We start from the raw sequence: 21,678 nt of genomic DNA on the forward strand, positions 1-21,678 counted from the left end.
TGGTGGGAGTGGGCAGAATGTTGCTGTCACTGCCATACCTTGAAGGTCTTAGTGGCATATTTAAAAAGTACCCAGATAGCCACTCATTCATTACAAGCCAGAATCATCAGTGTTTGGCTGTCATTCAGGATTCTGCCTAAACCAGAATGTCTCAGAGAAGATAACATGTGGCCCCACCGTTCAGTGATGCTTCCCTACATGTTGCTTTCAGGCTGTCCAAGAAAGGCTTGATTTGATTTGATTTATTATTATCACATGTATTAACATACAGTGAAAAGTGTTGTTTCTCACGTGCTACTGTTTATGGAGAAGGAACGGAGAGAGTACAGAATGTAGTGTTACAGTTATAGGTAGGGTATAGAGAAAGATCAAGTTAATGCAAGATAAATCCATTCAAACGTCTGATAGCAGCAGGGAAGAAGCTGTTCTTGAGTCGACTGGTACGTGACCTCAGACTTTTGTATCATTCTCCCGAAGGAAGAAGGTGGAAAAGAGAATGTCTGGGGTGCATGGGGTCCTTAATTATGCTGGCTGCTTTGCCAAGGCAGCGGGAGTGTAGACAGAGTCAATGGCTGGGAGGCTGGTTTGCGTGATGGCACACATGAGGATGGCCTCAACTGGGATCTTGGGTTCATGTTGCACTATCTGTAACCCCCATGACTTGCCCGGGCTTGCAAAATTTCACTTACTGTTCTGTCTGGAGACAATACACATCTCCTTAACCTATGCCTAATGCTATCTCCACTCACATTGTCTGCATCCTTAAGACTTGAATAGCAGGTTAGCTGTAAAGACTTGCATTCTAATCAGTATTCTGTAAATGTGTGTGACTTTATATGCCCTTCTATGATCAGAACCTTACACACACCTGATGAAGGAACGGCATTTCCGAAAGCTTGTGGAATTACTATCAAATAAACTGGTTGGACATTAACCTGATGTTGTGAGACTTCTTACTCTGTTTACCCCAGTCCAATGCCGGCATCTCTACATCACAGCAACCTAGGCAGAGGTTAGTACCCATGGGACCCACAGGAGTCCCAGCCAGCAGTGTCAAAAAAGGATGAACTGTACTCCACCAAGATAAGTGGCACTGCCTAATTACTGCAAAGTGACATTCATAATGGCATCAGGCAGTGTAAGTGTGCGAGTACAGAGGGATAAGACATTTGGGTTACAGGGCTTAGCAGCAAGTGGGACTTGTGTACAGAATGTAAGGCAACCACTTCCTGCTGTCAATTTTCCATCAGATGCAGGACATCGTGCTTGTTCGTCACTTACTGGGGAGAACGTAGGAGCTGACATAGGCATGTATGGTCCTAAAGTGTTCATGCATCCATTGGGATAACACTTAATCCTTCTGCCTGTCTACAGGAGAAGTACAGAAAGAAAAGTGACAGCAGTCAGACTGATGGAATGCTGGACATTAGAGTCCATACAACTGTCGAGGCGGAGGCTGTCCAACTAGTCAGGGAGGAGTGAGACTGTGCCTGCACTGAAGGTGATACAGGATTCTCCCAGGGAGCCAGTGAGGATGCTATCAGTCTGCAGTTATCAGATGCACTGACAGAGTGAGACATTGTTTTAATAAGGAAGCATGCTAAATCATTCACTACATGTTTCATTTCTCCACTCCAGGTGCCAGCAAAAAATGAGGGAGGCAAAAAAGCCAGGCGATTCAGCTTCAGCTCCAATCCCACCTCTGTGCATAATGATTCAGAATCCTCAGAGGACGAACCATCATAGCATTCACTTGCACCCTCCATCAGTGCACATTCTCTAGACCAGGTTCAGGGACGTAATCTGATGAGTACACAAGGGTCCACAGTTGATGGATGAAGTGACAACTGGAATCTCTGATACTCAGAGGACTGTGGAGATCAGATCCCAGCTAAGCCCCACATAGATGGCAAGCCTCTGGACTTGGCCAATGAGACATGTTGGAGATGCAGAGGCAGGCAGAGATGCCAGCAATCATGTGGAGATTGTACTGAAGGCTGTAGGAGTCCATCCACATTTTGTCTACTGTTGGGGCTCCAGCATGCAAATGCTTGATTGCCTCCATGGAAAGATGGGGGCTACTCATATCCAGGAGAACATAGTGGCTGCTGGATATGTACTAGGACTTTCACTCCTTCACGCTAACCCTGAGTGCAGTGAGCAGCTGAGAAGGGGATGAGATACCTTGATTTTCCTCCAAGTGCCCTATTTACTCAAGCAGTCAGGGAGGTGCCATCAGGTACCAACAGGGAGGAGGAGCACTGAAAAGTCACCCTGTAGGCTTCAATCTAGGACACTCCACGGGTGCTCTGCTCTCCTCTGCCAGTGATCCTTCAACAGGTGAAGTCAAGGAGGGTGCACCTATACTTGCGCAGGAGATCCTTTACCGGCTGGGCCCTCTAGGCTACAGGACACCAGGCAATGCCTGCCAAAGTCATCACAGTCAACAGGGAATAACGGTCAACAGGCTGCCTTCACCTCAATTATTATTGTCAGGGCTGAACTGAGGAGCAATGGCAGAAAAAGACTGGTAAAAAAGTTTTGAAGGTACAAAGATGGCACGACTGTACAACCATTTTTTACGCTTTTGGCACTTGTAAATAAATGTATGTTCACTTGCTCTTTTTGGATGTTTCCTGGATTCTCATCTTGCTGCTTCTTTCTTCAATGGTTGCAGGCATTTAAGGGTGCAGAACTTGGTTTCCCCATTAAAGTCTGATAATGTCCTCCTTTAGAGTTATTAAAATTATAGAGTCATAGTGGTATCCAGCATGGAAACAGGCCCTTCAGCTCAACTTGTCCATGCCGTCCTTTTTTTTAAAAGCCCTAAACTAATCCCAGTTGTCCGCATATGGCCCATATCCCTCTATACCCATCGTACCCATGTAACTGAGTAAACACTTTTTTAAAAGACAAAATTGTACCCGTCTCTACTGCCACCTCTGGCAGCTTGTTCCAGACACCACCGTCTGCGTGAAAAAATTGCCCCTTTGGACACTTTTGTATTTCTCCCCTTTCACCTTAAACCTGTGCCCTTTAGTTTTAAACTCCTCTACCTTTGGGAAAAGGTATTGACTATCTATTTTACCTATGCCCCTCATTATGTTATAGACGTATACAAGATCACCCCTCAGCCTTCTACGCTCCAGAGGAAAAAGTCCCAGTCCCTCCAAATAACTCAAACTACCAAGTCCTGATAGCATCCTAGTAAATCTTTTCTGCACTCTTTCTAACTTAGTAGTATCTTTTCTATAATAGGGTGATGTAGGCACATCCATAATGCTGTTATGGAGGGAGTTCCAGAATTTTGACCCAGCAACAGTGAAGAAAAGGCAATATATTTCAAAGTTAGGGCAGTGTGTGGCTTGGTGGGGAGTTTCTATGTAAATGTCGCCCTTGTCTTTCTAGATGGTCGTGGTCATGGGTTTGCAAGTCGCTGTCTAATGAGCCTCGGAGAGTTCCAGTAGTGCATCTTGTAGATGGTACACTGTTGTCAGTGTACATTAGTAGTGAAGGAAGTGAATGTTTGTAGATGTGGTGCCAATCAAGCAGGCTGCTTGGTTCTGGATGGTGTCAAGCTTCTTAATCGTTGTTAGATCTGTAATCATCCAGACAAGTGGACAATATTCCATCACACTCTTGACTTGTGCCTTGTAGATGGTGGACAGGCTTTGGCAATACAGTATGTGAATTACTTGTCAGAGAATTCCTAACCTCTGACCTAATCTTGCAGGCACAGAACTTATATAGCTGATCTAGTTCAGTTTCTGGACAGTGGTAATCTCAGGATATTTGATTGTGAGGGATTCAGTCATGATAATTAAAGTATGATGGTTAGATTTTCTAGTGTTAGGCATGGTGTGTGAGGCAGCTCTCCTGAAGTAAAATATGGATTAATCTTAGGAAATATTAAAGGGATATTTCAGAAAACTCAGAATATGTATATTCCTGATGCAAAAGAAAATTCTAAAGGGAGGAGTTACCACCTATGTTCAACTAAGAAGTTAAGGAAAGCATCAAACTTAAGGACAAAACATAACTGTGCAAAGATGAGTGGCAGATCAGATGCTTTGTCGGGCTATAAAGAGCAGGAAAGAATGAGTAAAAGGTTAATCATGAGAAAGAATTAAGAGTTTGAGAGGATGCAAGTTAGACATACAAAAACAGATGACAAGAGTTTCTACAGATATTTAAACAGGAAACAGTGAGTTAAGTAAGTGTTGGTCCCTGGAGAGGGAGAATGGGGAGTTTATAGCAAATAATAAAGAAATGGTGGATGAAATAAAAAGATACTTTGCTTCTGTATTCACCATAGAGGATACAAGAAACATCCCAATGTTAGGAAAATAAAGGTAATTTTAAGGGATTTATATTTGTAAACATTAGAAATAAGGTATGGTTTTAAGTGGGTTTAATATAATGTTTCTATGTCTGGAAGGGTAAAATCAGATTAGATTAGAGGCATGCTGGACAAAGCTATTTATATATGTAGGGGCTGGTTTCAATTCCAACTTGATTCTATTGTGCTTAGAGAGGGCTATGGCATAAAGACTAAATAAACCAGCAGTGGTTGCTTAGCAGCTGGGGCCTTGTAAGATAGAGAAGCTTTTAAGTTTTAGTTTAATTAATTTGATTACAGTTAGAGATAGGTGGTGAAAGAAAAGGCAGCGTTCACAGCTCTTCTAGAAGCAGTTGGATTTAAAAGGCTAAAGAGAGAACACCTCGGCCTTCCTAGAAGCCAGAAGTCTAAAGTATGGCTTATCAGGAAACTAGAGAAATGAAGATAAGGTACCAAGAAGTCTAAAGAACCAGAACAGATTACTGTTCAGTAAAGTAATAGAGGGTTGAAAAGGCATTGGATTGCAAAGGTTTGTGAGAAATTATTATGTTTGGATGACATTATTTGAAAGAATTGTGGTAATCAGTGGCTGGACCTCCAAGTATATATAGAAGTCTTTAAGACGAAGGAAACCTGAAGGGAGAGGTGTAAAACTTGAAAGTGAAACCTTGATCGAAGCAACGGAGGGAAAACCAGTGACTCTGTTCCTCCATGTTTTATTAAGAAAGATAGACGTTATGGTCTTTTGAGCCAGGGTTCCATTTTGGGATCTTCCCATCCAGTTATAACAACAACAGGAAAAGTAACATCAGTAATAGCTGTAAATTAGAAGGTGGAGGGGAGAGGGGAACTTGGTGAAGTTACAATCATTAGGGAAGCAGTACTGAGCAAACTGATGGAGCTGTGGGCTGACAAATCTCCGGGTCCTGATAGATATCCTCCTAGGGTTTAAAAGAGATGGCTAATGAGATAGCAGTGAGTTAATATTAATTTTCCAAAATTTATTAGATTCTGGAAATGTTCCATCAGACTAGAAAGAAGCAAATATAACCTCTCTATTCAAGAAGGGAGGAAGCAGAAAGCAGGAAATTAAAGGCCAGTTAGCTTGACATCTATCATGGGAAGGTGTTAGAAATGATCATGAAAGAAGTAATAGCTGGGCACTTAGACAAGTTCAAGGTAACTGGGAAGAATCAGCATGGTTTTATGAAAGAGAAAGCATGTTTAACCAATTTACTAGAGTTTTTTTTGAAGGAGTAGCATAGAGGGGAACCTGTAAGTGCACTGTACTTGGATTTTCAGAAAGTATTTGATAAAATGCTATGTTAAAGATTATTGCAAAAAATAAAAGCTTATGGCATAGTGGGTAACATATTAGCCTGAATTGAAGATTGGCTGGCTGGCAAAAAAGGAAAGTATCCATAAATGGGTCTTTGTCAGATTGTCAGGTTTTGAAGAGTGGAGTCCCACAGAGATCTATGCTGGAGCCTCAACATTTTACTATTTACATCAATGACTTAGATGAGGGAGGTGAAGGCATGGTAGCCAAATTGTAGCCAAAACAAAGTTAGGTAGGAAAGCACGTTATGAAGAAGATACACAGAGTTTGCAGATGGATATAGAAAGGTTGGATGTGCAAAAATCTGGTGGAAGGAGCATAATGTGGGAAACTTTGAAATTGTCAACTTTGCCAGGAAGAATAAAAAGGCAGGATATTACTTAAATGAAGAATGACTCAACAATGGCAAGGTGCAGAGGAATCTAGGTGCTCTCGTACATGAATCCTAAACAGTTTGTAAGTAGGTGCAGCATGCAATTAAGAAGGCTAATGGAATGCTATATTTTATTATGAGAGGAATTTAACATGACACCTTTAAAAAGTAAAAATGTTATGCCTCAATTATACAGGACATTGGTGAGACCGCATCTAACATACTGTGTGAAGGTTTGGTCTCCTTATTGAAGGAAGCATTGGAGGTGTTTCAGAGGAATTTTACTAGATTGGTACCTGGAACGTGCAGGTTATCTTATGAGATTGGTTGGAAAGGCTAGACTTGTTTCCACTAGAGTTTAGAAGAGTGAGGGGTGACTTAATTGTATATAAGATCCTGAACAGTACTGACAAATTTAAGTTTATTTATTCACATCACAGGTAGGCTTACATTAACATTGCAATGAAGTTGCTGTGAAATTAGCCACATTCTGCCACCTGTTCAGGTACACCAAGGGAGAATTTAGCATGGCCAATGCACCTAACCAGTCTCTCAGACTGTGGGAGGAAACCAGAACACCCAGAAGAAACTCACGCAAACATGGGGAGAAAGTGCAGAATCTGCTCAGTGACCCAACCCGGCAACCAAACTCAGGTCCCTGTGTAGCAGGTGTGCCAAAACCCCTGCTTTCTGATACTTTTAAAATAAAGTAGACTAATTTAAAATAGGGACCATAGTGTGCCTTATATATACCAAAGTTATCACAATGTGCCTCTTACATTATTATACGATGGTATTGTCGATTAAGCACAATATAATCAATAGTAGTGAATTTTTAACAAATATTGTAATTTTAAAATGTAGTTTTGAATGTCTTGTAAGCTTTACAAGGACAGGCATCATAGAACATAGAACACTGCAGCACAAATAGGCCCTTCAGTCCACAAGTTGCGCCGATCATATCCCTACCTACCAGGCCTATCTATAACCCTCAATCCCATGTACTCATCATGGGACAAAGCAGAACTAGACAGGCCACATTCTCTGGAACAATGAAGTATAGAACTTAATCAACGAAAGGCTTTGAAAGACCTTGCAGTTGTGAGGTACTAGATAGTAGAATGCATAGAAGAATTCAATTGCTAATTAAAATGATAGGAACATTCCACCCCTCACTCTTGACCTCCCTGTGGGGGCTGTGATGTTAAGGTATAGGTAGTTAGACAGGATGACTCCCTAAATCCTTTTTAGTTCTCAAAGTATACAGATGGTGAGAGCAAACCTTAAACCAGTCGAACATGTTTGAATAAGGTTGCTAAGCAGCGCGGGAAAAGATGTCCAGGTCCAATTAACTAATGAGTTCCTAATTATGCTAAGCGGTAGAATGCCAAGGTAAATAGCGTTTATGAATGTAATTGGACCATCCAGTTTATATGACAGTTTGGGCGGGGTATACGAATCTTTGAAAATAGTATATCAGATGTGTTCATGTGATGTAATTTTAGAGAGAAGTTGGAATCCATCTGGCATCTCACTCTCAATGTGTACTGGTCAAATAAAGAATGTCTTTATCTGCATACTGTTTCTTGCAAGTTTTGTATTAACTGAATTTGACTTAATGCAGGACTCCCAAGGGAAGCCCCTAGAAAATCCCCCTAACATCCTGGCACAGTGAGGCAGCAGTGCTAACCACAGTACCACTGTGTTTTCCAGCGAGGTGAAAGGATGTTTCCTGTTCTGGGTCAGTCCAGAACTAGAGGACATTGTTTTTAAATTATGGGTCACCCTTGAGACATGACATGAGGAGAATTTTTTTTCTCTCAGAGGGTTGTGCAACTTTGGAACTCATTGCCTCAGAAGGCAGCAGAAGTGGGTCATTGAACATTTTTGAGATAGATAGATCGATTATTGTTGGGCAAGGAATCAAAGGTTATGAGGAGTAGATGGAGAATGTGCAATCCAACACAAACAGATCAGCTCTATCTTATTGGATGGCAGTGCTAGCTTTAGGATCTGAATAACCTATTTCTGCTCCTAGTTCATATGTTCGTAATCCTTTTATACATAAAGAGTGACCAGCACATGCTTAGATTTAAAGGTAGAGAAACAGTGGTAAAAGCCTCGAATTCAGTTAAGAAGTAATTGGACAACAAAATGGGGGTCTTTGGAATCTTTTTGGATGGATAAAATAAGCTGAGCCAAATGGCTGCCTTTATCCATGACTACCTTATGATCTTGGAGCTAGAAGGAAATTGTGTGAAAGTCTTTCATAGTTCTGAGCCTCTCTTTATTGGCAGTGACAGCAATAGTATGCATGCTTCATGTCCCTACTGTGGCTTTTCTCCACACAACCGTATTAACCAGGAGATAAATTCTACATTTAAGTAATTATGCTAAGAAATGATATACTTAGTGGCCACCACAGTAGTTTAAGCTTAATTTTCAAGCTGATCTCAGAAATATATTTTAAGTTATTTAATTGGTATCAGGTTAAGATTTAGTCCACAAGTGATTTTAAGCTTATCTTTATATGTGAATGTACATTTAGAAAGAAGTAAAATTGAAATTATTCACTCGATGCTCAGCCTGGACTTGAATCATAGAATGGCTATCACACAGCAAGAGGCTATTCATTCCATCATGTATGCCAGCTGTCTGCAAGAGCAACTACTTAGTTCCAAGTCCCAACAGTCCCCATAGCCCTGCAAATGTTTTCTCCACAGATAATGATCCAATTCATTTGGAAAGCCACAATTAAATCTTTCTCCTCTTCACTCTCAGGCTGTGCATTCCAAATCCTAACCATTTGTTGTGCAAAAAGCTATTCCTCATGTTGCTGTTGCTTTGTTTAACAACCCCCTTAAATTAGTGTCCCTTGCTTCTCAACAATTTTTTCCTTTAACTGGTCTCACTTCCTCCAAATAGAAAGTGTGACTTTGGGCACCAGCATGGGTTCCACTTATGCCTGTCTCTTTATGGATTATGTGGAGCATTTCCTGTTCCAGTCCTACTCTAGCTTCCTTCTACAACTCCTTTATTGGTACATCGATGACTGTTTCAGTGCTACTTCATGCTCTCATCTGGACCTGGAAAAAATTATCAATTTTGCTTCCAATTTTCATCTCTCTATCACCTTCACATGGTCCATCTCTGACACCCCATTTCCATTCTATGACTGCTCTGGCTCCATATCTAGTGATAAATTGTCCACTAGTATTCATTACAAGCCCACAGATTCCCACAACTACCTTGACTACAGCTCTTCGCACTCCACATCCTGTCAGGACTCCATTCTTATTATCTTATTGAAACATATAAGATGATTAGAGGTTTAGATAGGGTGGATAGTGATAGCCTTTTTCCTCTGATGGAGAAATCTAGCAAGAGGGGGCATGGCTTTAAATTAAGGGGGGGTAGTTATAGGACGGATGTCAGGGGTAGGTTCTTTACCCAGAGGGTGGTGAGGGATTGGAATGCCCTGCCTGCTGCAGTTGTAAATGCGCCTAGTTTGGGGGCATTTAAGAGATCCGTGGATAGGTTTATGGACGAAAAGGGATTGGTTTATGTTAGTGGGTCATTGTTTTGTAACTGGTTGGCGCAACATCGTGGGCCGAAGGGCCTGTTCTGCGCTGTAATGTTCTATGTTCTATGTTCTATTCCATTCTCTCAGTCCCTTCACCTCCACAACATCTGTTCTGATGATGATACTTTGCAAAAGAGCGCTGCCAATATCTGTGATAGGTTTTGTTCTATTTTCAACTGCCTGTATCTTAACTTCTTTAACCCTTTTAAATGGGAATACATTTATCATCATCTAGTTAGTGGGGAGCTGTTCACTGAGCTCCAGTAGAGAGAGATGTTAGCCCAGTGCTAGTTAGAGTTTAGATTACAATTAACCTATTTTGTACATCATAGAGAGCAGTATCGAGGCAGCATGGCAGCACAGTGGTTCACACTGTTGCTTCACAGCGCCAGGGACCCGGGTTCAATTCCTGTCCTGGGTCACTGTCTGTGTGGAGTTTGCACATTTTCCCCGTGTCTGCGTGGGTTTTCTCCGGGTAGTCCTCCGGTTTCCTCCCACATTCTGAAAGACATGCTGGTTAAGTGCATTGACCCGAACAGGCACCAGACTGTGGCAACTAGGGGAATTTCACAGTAACTTCATTGGTCAGTGTTAATGAACTTAATTGGCTAACTATGAAATAGCCTAGTTTCTTCTCTATTCTTCATTCTAATATAGTCAGCGCCTTGAGAGAATAAATTGGAAAGAAAAATAAAATAATCAATTTACAAAAAGTTTTGTTGGGGAGTTTTGAAAAATGAAAGATGATGAGACATATAAGATGATGAATGGGATGGATAGGATAGAGGTGGAGAGACTCTTCCCGCTCAGAAAGGACAGTAGGACTAGGGGGCACAGCCTCAAGGTAAAGGGGGGGCAGTTTAGAACGGAGTTGAGGAGGAACTTCTTCACTCAAAGGGTGGTGAATCTCTGGAATTCTCTGCCTGTTGAAGTGGTGGAGGCTGCCTCGCTAAATATTTTTAAGAAGCGGGTTGATAGGTTTTTGATAAGAGAGGGAATTAAGGGTTATGGGGAGAGGGCGGGAATGTGGAACTGAGCCACGACAGATCAGCCATGATCTTATTGAATGGCGGGGCAGGCTCAAAGGGCTAGATGGCCTACTCCTGCTCCTATTTCTTATGTTCTTATGTTCAATATGTCTTTCTTATTCATCAGTCGAGGTTTTCCACCCACTGTGGTTGACAGGGCTCTTAACCATGTCCAACCCATCCCTCGGGCCACTGCTCTCATCCCCTCCCCCACTCCCAGAATGAGGATAGGGTCCCCCTTGTTCTCGCTTTTCACCGCGCCAGCCTTCACATTCAAAGGACCCTCGTCCGCCATTTCCGCCAACTCCAGCATGATGCCTCTCCCATCACTTCCACTGTCAGCATTCCACAGGGATTGTTTGTCTGAGTCACCCTGTTTCACCCTTCCATTGCACCCAACACTTCACCCCCTGCCCACAGCACCTTCCCATGCAATCATAGAAGGTACAACACCTGCTCCTTTACCTCCTCCCTGCTCACGGTCCTAAGTCTTAAACACACCTTTCAGGTGAAGCAGCACTTCACACGCCCTTCCTTCAATCTGGTTCGTTGCATTCGCTGCTTCCAATGCAGTCTACTCAATATTGGAGGGACTAAACGCCGACTGGGTGACCGCTCTGCAGTAAACCTTCAATCCATCCGCATGCAGGACCCAGACCTTCCTGTCACTTGCCATTTCAACATACCACCCTGCTCTCCTGTCCACATGCCCACCCTTGGCCTTTTGCAATGTTCCAGCAAAGCACTATGCAGACTGGAGGAACAGCATCTCATCTTCCAATTGGGCATCTTACAGCTTCTGGACTGAACATTTTCAACAACTTCAGAGCATGAACTCTCTTCCACCTTCACCCCATTTTCATTTATTTAAATTTCATTTTGTTTCTTCTTTTCATCTCATTCATCAATTTTTATCATCCTCTATTCCATTTTTCCACCTCTCTGTTCCAGCTCTCCTTCTTGCCTAACTGCTCCCCGGCCACCCCCCCCCCCCCCCCCCCCCACTCACCCCTATCCCGTCCCCGCTCCTGCCCTTTCAGGGCATAACTGCCACATTTCTCAGACAGCCCCTTAACCATCTGTACTTCTGTTCTGCCATTCACACATTCTGATCACATAAAAGACACTTCTAGCACCTTTCTCAGACTTCTTAATCCTCATTTACATTCCCTTTGTCCAATTACAAAGCATGCCCCACCTCCACTCTCATATCATAAATCTCTGCTGATTTTCTTTGCCCTCAGATCTGACGAAGGGTCATCCAGACTCGAAACGTCGGCTGTATTCTCTCTCCACAGATGCTGCCAGGCTGCTGAGATTTTCCAGTATTTTCTGTTTTTATTTCAGATTCCAGCATCTGCAGTATTTTGCTTTTATCCCTTGGTTCTCAATTTTTCTATCAATGGAGGCAGTTACTCCCTATCTACTCTGTCCCAGCCCCCCCAGAGTTTGAACACAGCTATCAAGTTTCTTCTCAACCTTCTCTCCACCTAGGAGAAAGCTTCAATTTCCCCAATCTGTCCGTTAAATCATAGGTCCTCTTCCCTGGAACCATTCTTGTTAATCTTTTTATATTGTCTCAAATATCCTTCCTGAAGTATTGTGCCCAAAACTGGGCACTATATTGAAATAAGGTCAACCAATGTTTTAAACTTCCCTGGTTAATCTCATTACTTTCCTTTTCCATTTTGTTAGCAAATTGGAAAAGCCATTTTAATGTTAATGGAAAGCATCTAGCCTCTCAGAAAATTTTACTGAAAAGCCTCATTGAAGGTGTAAGCCTGGTGTGCAGGGTTATGTTTAAAAGAGAATATGATGGATGTAGCAAATACAGCTGTATAAGGTGCTGGCTGTACAGTTTTTGTCTCCTTACTTGAGAAAGGATACACTGGCACTGGAGCGGGTGCAGAAGAGATTACTAGCTTGATTTTGGAATTGAGAGGGTTAACTTATGTGGAGAGACTGGGACTATCCTCATTGGAATTCAGTACAATGAGGGGGGATCTTATAGAAACATATAAAATTATGAAGGGAGGAGATACGATAGAAGCAGGGAGGTTATTTCCATTGGAGGGTGAAACTAGAACTAGGGGGCATAGCCTCAAAATAAAGGGGAAGCAGATTTAGGACTGAGTTGAGGAGGAACTTCTTCACCCAAGGGTTGTGAATCTGTGGAATTCCCTGCCCAGTGAAGCAGTTGAGGCTACCTCGTTGTATGTTTTTTTTCGCTGAAATTTGCTTATGACACGAAGATGAGTGGAAAAGCAAATTGCGTGGAGGGTGTGGAAAGTCTGCAGAGAGATCTGGATAGGCTGAGTGAGTGGGCGAGGACCTGGCAGATGGAGTATAATGTTAGCAAATGTGAGGTTATCCACGTAGGTAGAAATAATAGTAGGAGGGATTATTATTTGAAAGGTGAAAAGCTGCAGCATGCTACGGTGCAGAGGAACCTGGGGGTCCTTGTGCACGAATTGAAAAAACCCAGTCTGCAGGTGATCAAGAAGGCGAATGGAATGTTGGCCTTAAAAGTGAAGGGGATAGAATATAAAAGCAGGGAGGTCTTGCTGCAACTGTACAGGGTACTGGTGAGGCTGCAGCTGGAGTACTGTGTGTAGTTTTGGTCGCCGCACTTGCGGAAGGATATATTGGCCTTGGAGGGAGTGCAGAGAAGGTTCAGCAGGCTGATACCAGAGATGAGGGGGTTAGCCTATGAAGAGAGGTTGAATAGACTGGGTCTGTACTCGTTGGAGTTTAGAAGGCTGAGGGGGGATCTTACAGAGATATATAAGATAATGAAGGGGATAGATTGGGTAGAGGTAGAGAGATTCTTCCCACTGAGAAAGGATAGCAGGACTAGAGGGCACAGCCTCAAAATAAGGGGGGAGCAGTTTAGATCGGAGTTGAGGAGGAACTTCTTCACTCAAAGGGTGGTGAATCTCTGGAATTCTCTGCCCTTTGAAATGGTGGAGGCTACCTTGCTGAATATATTTATGTCACGGGTAGATAGGTTTCTGATAGACAAGGGAATTAAGGGTTATGGGGAGAGAGCGAGAAAGTGGAACTGATCCACTTCAGATCAGCCATGATCTTATTGAATGGCAGGGCAGGCTGAAAGGGCCAGATGGCCTACTCCTGCTCCTATTTCTTATGTTCTTATGTTTTTAAGGCAAATATAGATAGATTTTTGAACAATAAAGAAATTAAGAGTTATGGTGAGTGGGTGGGTAAGTGGAGTTGAGTCCACGAAAAGATCAGCCATGATCTAATTGAGTGGCGGAGCAGGCACAAGGGGCCAGGTGGCCTACTCCTGTTCCTAGTTCCTATGTTCTTATGGTCAGTCAACACCAAGCTTATGATTTTAAAACCTTCACACTTTAAAACAGAGAGAGCTTGCATTTATATTCTGCCTTCCGTATCTTTGGGATGTTCGAAAGTGCTTCACAGCCAATTATTTACTTTTGAAATATCATTGCTGTTTTTCAGGCAAAAGTGCAATCATCTTATGCCAAGTAAGATCCACAGTCAACACTAAACTGAATAACTAATCTGCTCCAGTGATGCTGGTTAAGGGTGAATTCTGCTAGAATATCCTGAGAACTTCCAAAACTTTCTCAAAAATGTGTCTGAGGGTAATATCTCACCCAAAATAGAGGACTTTCAACAAAAATGCATTGCATCTGTACTGCATTGAAGTATCTATCTTGATTCCTGGATGAAACTGCAACCAGCTGTGTTGGAGAGAATGGTGCTATCAGGTTAAGATTCAAGGAAGGAGGTAAGCCTGGTGGAGGTAAGATGTCCTGATCCTGGAGAGAATAAGTTAGAGCAGGAGATGGTGCAATGAGTGCCAGTTTCAGCCCACTACAAATGTAGGGCACTTTAAGAGCATGTAGCACTGTGCATTTGAAGTTCAGGGAGAATAGCAGAGAAAAGTTTTTGAGTATTACTCAATCTGGCAATGATAGAATGGAGAAGGATAAATAAGACTATAATAGAGAAAGACAGAGAACTACAGCATACACGATGGCTGAAGGGCTTCTTTTGTGCTGTATAACTCATCTCCCAAACAATAAGTTTTTTTGACACAAAGGTGAAATACTGCAGATGCTATAAATCAAATGAAAGCAGAAAGTTGCTGGAAATACTAACCAGCTCTGGCAATGTATGTGAAGAAACTGAGTTAACCTTTCAGGTCTGTAACCTTTTTCAGAACATTTTCTTACATGTCCAGGAGTGAGTCAGGTGTTCTTGGAGAGTCCCACTGGAATATCGGAGTAATATTCATGCATTGAAATATTCCATAAAGAGTTAAAGTTCACAGTTAAGTGTTGCTAACACGTTTACAACATACCGTTTCACAGTTTTATATCTGCAGTACGTAGTGTCACCTATTGAGGTTGTTGATCTATAGCTGGGGCTTTCTTAAGCAACTCTCTCCCACAAAGATTTTTTAAAAATTCTTTATTTAAAGTGTCACAATTAGGCTTACATTAACACTGCAATGAAGTTACTGTAAAAATCTTCTAGTCGCCACACTCAGGCACCAGTTCGGGTACACAGGGAGAATTTAGCATGGTCAATACGCCTAACCAGCACGTCTTTCGGATTGCGGGAGGAAACCAGAGCACCTGGAGGAAACCCGCACAGAACCGGGGAGAAAGTGCAGTCTCCACATAAACACAGTCCCAAGCCAGGACTTGAACTCAGGTTCTAGTGCTCTGTGACAGCAGTGCTAATCACTGTGCCACCATGCTACTGATTGTTACATAATTGTAATTTCCAAACTTCAACAGTTAGCCATACAGAGATTAGTTAGTTCCATAGATGGCCCAAATGATCAATGCACTGCTTTATACAGAAGTGAGGCAAAGAGACCAGAAAGGTCCAAGATTTGTGAGGAGTCATCTGACCACAGCTGCTAACACAATGACAATGAAAGAAAAGAACATCACCCACCATTCCCACTGCTGCTCACTCTCCAACATCCTCAAAATGAGTGTGGACATCACAGACCATAACTGTTATTGGACCAGTACCTCCCCCCATCCCCTCAACACCACCTCCTCTCCTGATTAAAATCTGGTAAACCTGAGGGAGGCATTTTCATGGCCAAATAATTGACTTAATGCATACAACTTGACCTCTGATTTGTAGATTATTGTAGGTACATTGAGGTGGACCTGGTTCCAATGGAATCAATGCCCTGATGAATCATGATTTTCTAAGGAAGTGGGAAGCAAAGTGAATTATTAATGGGCAGCAATAAGAAAGCATGTTTATATCATAAGTCATATGTTCAGGAATGTCACTGTATGGAGAGCTACGTGGTGTTAGGAGGCGGAAGATATTGCCAAAAGAACAAGTGATCTTTAGTGTGAGCAGAATTGTGCACTCTTGACTAAGGACATCTTAAATTTTATCCAAATTCAACCCAGATACCCATTTAAAACTAAAATCACGTCCTTCCTATAAGATGAGAGTTTCTAACCATCAAAATTCTCATCACCTCAGTTGCCTGACATTCTCCAATATACTTGTTTCCTTATTTCCTCCTAATTGTTACTTTCTTTATCAGAGGTCACAATGTTCAAATATTGACACACCCCATTCTTACTATTGGCATAAACAAATAGTTAGAGATTTGTATTCCAAGGTAACCTCAAAGCCACACAGCTCCGTTTCTTAACTGGGTCCAAATCCTGGAACATCCTCCTTAACAGCACCATGGAAATACCAACACCATATGAACTGCTGTGGTCAAGAAGGCAGCTAGCCACCACTTTCTCGAGAGCAATTAGGGATGGACAATAAATGCTGAACCAGCCCATGAGAGAAGTAAAATACGGCGTGGTATTTTATGAATGCATATATAATTGGAATAATTTCGGTGGTATTGCCAAATATACTGTGATGTCTTTAAATGCTGAGATGGCATTTCATTTTTGCTTTACTGTTGCAAAGTTAGAAACGTAATTTCCAAAAATATACATCTACAAAATCTTCAACAGAGGTTATTTGAAAAAGAACTAAACACAAGACACATTTTCCATCATGCAGATGACCTGAGAGTCCCTTTATACTGCCGTTTTAGGCACTCCTCGAGATGAAATAAAGACTGTCCTTTATTAGAATAGTTAATTATTCTTTTTAAAAGGTCATTTAATCTGGCGTTGCAACTTAACACGTTGATTGCATTATTGTGTGTTTTTTTGCGAATATCCCAGTAAATCAAGGCGATTTCTTTGCAAAAAGGTCATTCCCGACTTTTGCCTGTGTTTAATCATTCGCTAACAAATCACAGGCATGTAATACATGAAACGTTCAGAGAGTGTGATGTTATTACCTGATCGTTATCTGTGGAGAAAACTGCCTGTTTGTCATGTAACAAATAATTTCACCCATTGGGCCTTAACAAATGGGCCCGTCAACTTACTTTCACATCCACGAATCAGTCAGAACCGCCCTAGATTTTGACAGTATCTGTGGAAAGAGAGTAGAACCAACGTTTCGAATCTAGATGACCTTTCGTCAGATTTCGTCAGATTTTCCAGCATTTTCTGTTTTAGTTTCAGATTCCAGCAGCCGCAGTGTGTTGCGTTTACCTCCCTAGATTTTTCTCGGCTAGAATCACGTTCAACACGATTCTGGTCATATTGCAGGCTCGATTCATTCATTCAAAGGTCTACCCAATTTCATTGCCAGTGCATCTACATTGTATATCTTTTACAAAGCCTTTACAGTTCCCGTTCTAAACAGGACTTCTATAACTGGCTGGGAATTTTTAAAAATCCACCCGTCGTTATACATTGGTTTGCAGGTGTGAATAATGGAAAGGAGTTCAGCGACAATAAATGTTTGTGTTAGCCCCAAAATATACCCATGAACAATATATCCCAGGGTCCCTTTAAAATGTTTCATATCCCTTCAGCTGTAATCTTCTCCAGCCTTCAGCTATCCGAAAGCTCTGCATTCCGGATTTTAATCGCTCCATTACTCGCCAGGGCTCAGGCTTTGGAAACTGCTCCCCAAACTCTCATTCTTTCTTTAAAGCCTATCTCTTTGATAAGACTTTTGGCCATCTGTCCCAATGTTTTACGTCTCTCGGCGTCAGATTGTGTTTGATAATCGCTTCCGTGAAGTATTTGGGACATTTTACGGTATTAAAGGAGCTCTCTAAATACAAGTTGTTGTTCAGTCACAGTTGATACTTAGGTAACAGAAGCAGTGATTGTGTTCAACCAGGCCCCACAGACAACAAGGTTCATTTGTTTTTGGCGGTGATTTTGAGGGTGTATGCTTGCCAGGATAACGGGATGACTCTCTTGTTTGAAAAGTGCCACTGAGTCGTCGAAAGAGATACAAGAGGCTATAATTAAATGCCTTATTTAGTCCACAAGATGTTTAATTATGCAGTTTCATTACTATAGCCTAAATATTTTCGGTAAGCCGCAATTTTGACATTTGGGTTACATTAATCAGGCTATTGAGTAATTCTATCAGCTTCTGGCAGAGAGTGGTTTAAAAGGTAAAAAGGGGAAATATGCTATTATATTTAACCATATGATACGGGGAAAGTAAAAAGGGGGTTGAGAAGGATGGATGACACCTTCTTAGAAGAAAGTCGTTGACAATAACGTTGACAGTGAGACTGGTTGAAAATCCAGACCCAGGTTATATTTTATCCCCGTGCGCATGGTTTGCTTCGCCGTATGCTCCACAGCAAACACCAAATCTGAATGAACAATCTTCTCTTCAAAGTGACCGACAATTCTGACCTGAAACTCTTCTATTGGTACAACTGGTGGTCTAGATTTAGTAAAAAGTCTGACACCAGGTTTCAGTCCAACCGGTTGGATACGATACGGCTAAAAATCGGTTGGACTGAAACCTGGTGTTGTCAGACTTTTTACTTTGTTTACCCCAGTCCAACGCTGGCATATCCACATCAGGTCTAGATTTAGTCCAGGTCGAACTAGATTGCCCCTCAAAATAATCGTTTCTTTTGAAAGTTCGTTGTGTTCGGTTGCTGCTAAAAACTTGCACTCAGGAACAATTTATACTTAATGCACTTTTACTCATTGTTGTAACCGAGGGCCTTCCTAACAAACAACATTTGGCAGATCTAAATTTGAAGGAGGTAGAATTTAAAGTTTATATTTTTTTAAGTAACATGTTTAGTTGTAAATTGTAAGCTAGTTATAAGAAAAATTAACGGGTTACGGCTAAAAACTATTCATTAAAAACATTAAAAAGTATTAAAAGTAAAAAGTAATAGTTAAAAGTATTGAAGTATTACAAAGTAATTGAACTACAGACCAAAATGAAATCTCCCTTTCTATGAAATGAATTTGCATTTTATTTTACAGTCCGGAAAACTTCCCCGACAGTCCTGTGTGCAGAATTTCCTGCGCGGTTTGCGTCCCCCCACCTCCCCCCACCCCGCTCCTACGTATTATGATAATCCTTCCCGCATTTGTTTTTTCAAATCCCTTTTTACTATACGGCGGAGAAGGCCGCCGATTTAATTATTTCCTAAAACCTCATAATTGTAAGAGTTTATTTAATTAACGTGAATAAACACAACCAGAATTTCTCTTCAATCGCTTCCTTCCCAACGCGAAGATAACCAATTCCTTGTGAAAGTGTTTTGAAAGGTTCGAGCAGATCTGATCCCCACTATCAGAAAAAAAAGTTACAACGCGTTTGGATTCACAATAGCACCCCAACCCTCCCGAAATAAACCTTGCAATCATTAATGTTTCCGTTTCGTGAAATGTGCATCAAATCGAAGCTTAGAATGTCTGCAAACCGATAAAAGCCACTGTAAATTCGGAGCTGAATTTCAGAAGGTTCTTCACATAGGAATTAAACTATTCTTTCCAATCACCGATATTACAAATATTTCTATTTGTTTTTAGAGGAAAGCTGTGTATTTTTATGAACATAGGAACATAAGAAATAAGAGCAGGAGTAGGCCAGCTAGCCCCTCGAGCTTGCCTCGCCATTCAATAAGATCATGGCTGATCTTGTAGTGGTTCAGTTCCACTTAGCCGCCTGTTCCCCATAACCCTTAATTCCCTTATTGATCAGAAATCTATCTACCTGTGACTTAAACACATTTAACGAGGTAGCCTCCACTACTTCAATGGGCAGAGAATTCCAGAGATTCACTGCCCTCTGAGAGAAGAAGTTCCTCCTCAGCTCTGTTCTAAACTGACTCCACTTTATTTTGAGGCTGTGTCCTCTAGTTCTTGTTTCCTTTCTAAGTGGAAAGAATCTCTCTGCCTCCACCCTATCTAGCCCCTTCATTATCTTATATGTCTCTATAAGATCAGGAAAAAAAAATCTTGTCGAATTTGATTCACACACCAATGGTCTCCCCAATAGAAAACTTAAAGCACAAATCATTCAGAAATGTGTACACAGTCTGTATAAAACTCCTGCCGAATTATTTGATCACGTACAGAGGTTCGGAATGAATGATGACTGAATAAGTTCACCTACCCGTCAGACTGCTTCGTTACTCAAAGGAAGCTGGTTCTGGGTTCTGGAAATCTACAGCTCAGCCATCTGCGAACGACTTAAATAAACGCTATTTTTGTCTTTCCCCCTCCCCTTCTCAAAATAACCTGGAGGCAGTACTGTATATCGTTTCCCTTCGTTCCCTGCTTTCTCCCACTCCCCTGGGCCGGGGTGGGGGAGGGGAGGAAGAATGGCACATCCCATGTCAACAGAAGGCAAACATTTGTGAACTGGCTGGTTGAAGGTTAAGAGTCAAAGAGAGGAGATTTTTTTAAAAAAAGAACCCATTCATTGAAAGAGAAAAGAATATGTTTAAAGTTCATATTCCAGTTCTTTTTTAAAAAGTGAGCAGAAGAAGATTGAAACTTTTTAAAAGGTGACTTAACAGGATTTTTTTAACGAGATCACTGAAAACGATGAATGACCAATTATAGACCTGACCGTTTTACTAAATCAAATTAATTATTGTAGCTTGTTTAAAAGGCTGGCAGGGCATTGTTATTAAACTTGCGCAATCTTTTATAACCCATTAGCAAACGCAATTTATGGAAGCACCCAGAGAGACGTTTATGTAATCCCTCAGGGGTTATTCAAGATGTGTTTGTTTTTGTCCTTCTTAACACGGTGAACCTTGATGCTTCACCTGGGTTTGTCTTCAATGTGACACGTTCTAACTTACCTGGATAGCTCACCAAATTGGATAGATGAACAACCAGCTCACGGACACACTCAGTGCGTCGCGCCATGAACTTGCGCCATCTGAACTTTCACTTGACAAGATATTTGAAACAAAGGTTAAATTTGACAAACGCTCTTTTGCATTCACTGTCTGTAATGTTGGATTCCAGTCCTATGATTTGCCAGTGGAAAATAAAAACAAATTTAAATGCCGCGCATCTTTTTATCTAATGATTCGCAAAATAGAGTAAGTTTGTGAGTAGAGAATTAATGAGGTGAATTAAAATAGCTTTGAATTCAGCCCAAAGCAATTTGTTATTGAACAAACGCGAGAAAATGCAATAATCGTTTCTTCGACAGAAACAGTCTCAAAAAGTTTGCGAATACCTCGCATCTAATTATTAATATTCAACTAAATATACCGGATGCAAATATGATTTTTAATTGTTTAGATGCATTTATTTATTATTTATTTTACAAACTTGGAATATTTATGATGAAGAATATTACCAATCACTGCGGCAATCAGTGTTTTCCTCGTTGAAAATGAAAAAAAACCCTTTCAAAATCCTGACTAAAATTATAAAACTAAATTTAAACGAACCTTCTGGTTTTGTTTCTTTTTAACGCAGCTGTATTGTTTTCGGCCCCGTCCAGTCTGATGCATTTCTTTCGATTAAAAGGACGTTTTTTCACTGACTTTTCCGCTTGTCTTTTGTTTTTATTTATTAATTTCAGACTGAACAATGAGTATTTGAAGTTGTAGTATTTAGTCTCCATATACTTTATCAGAAAACGTACCGTGTAGTATTTTAG

General features: G+C 41.3%; 1 protein-coding gene across 1 annotated transcript in view; it reads right to left on the reverse strand.

Moving 5' to 3' along the window:
* The window catches only part of asip1 (agouti signaling protein 1), an 82,991-nt gene extending 62,705 nt beyond the window's left edge, over nucleotides 1-20,286 (reverse strand). Inside the window, exon 1 of the mRNA XM_080204367.1 lies at nucleotides 20,167-20,286. The gene's annotated coding sequence lies outside the window, so the exon portion shown is untranslated. The remainder of the gene's footprint in view (nucleotides 1-20,166) is intronic.
* Between the last annotated feature and the right edge of the window lie 1,392 nt (nucleotides 20,287-21,678).

This window comes from Carcharhinus amblyrhynchos, chromosome 16 (assembly GCF_965287045.1).
Source record: "Carcharhinus amblyrhynchos chromosome 16, sCarAmb.v2.hapA, whole genome shotgun sequence".
Taxonomy (NCBI): Eukaryota; Metazoa; Chordata; class Chondrichthyes; order Carcharhiniformes; family Carcharhinidae; genus Carcharhinus; species Carcharhinus amblyrhynchos.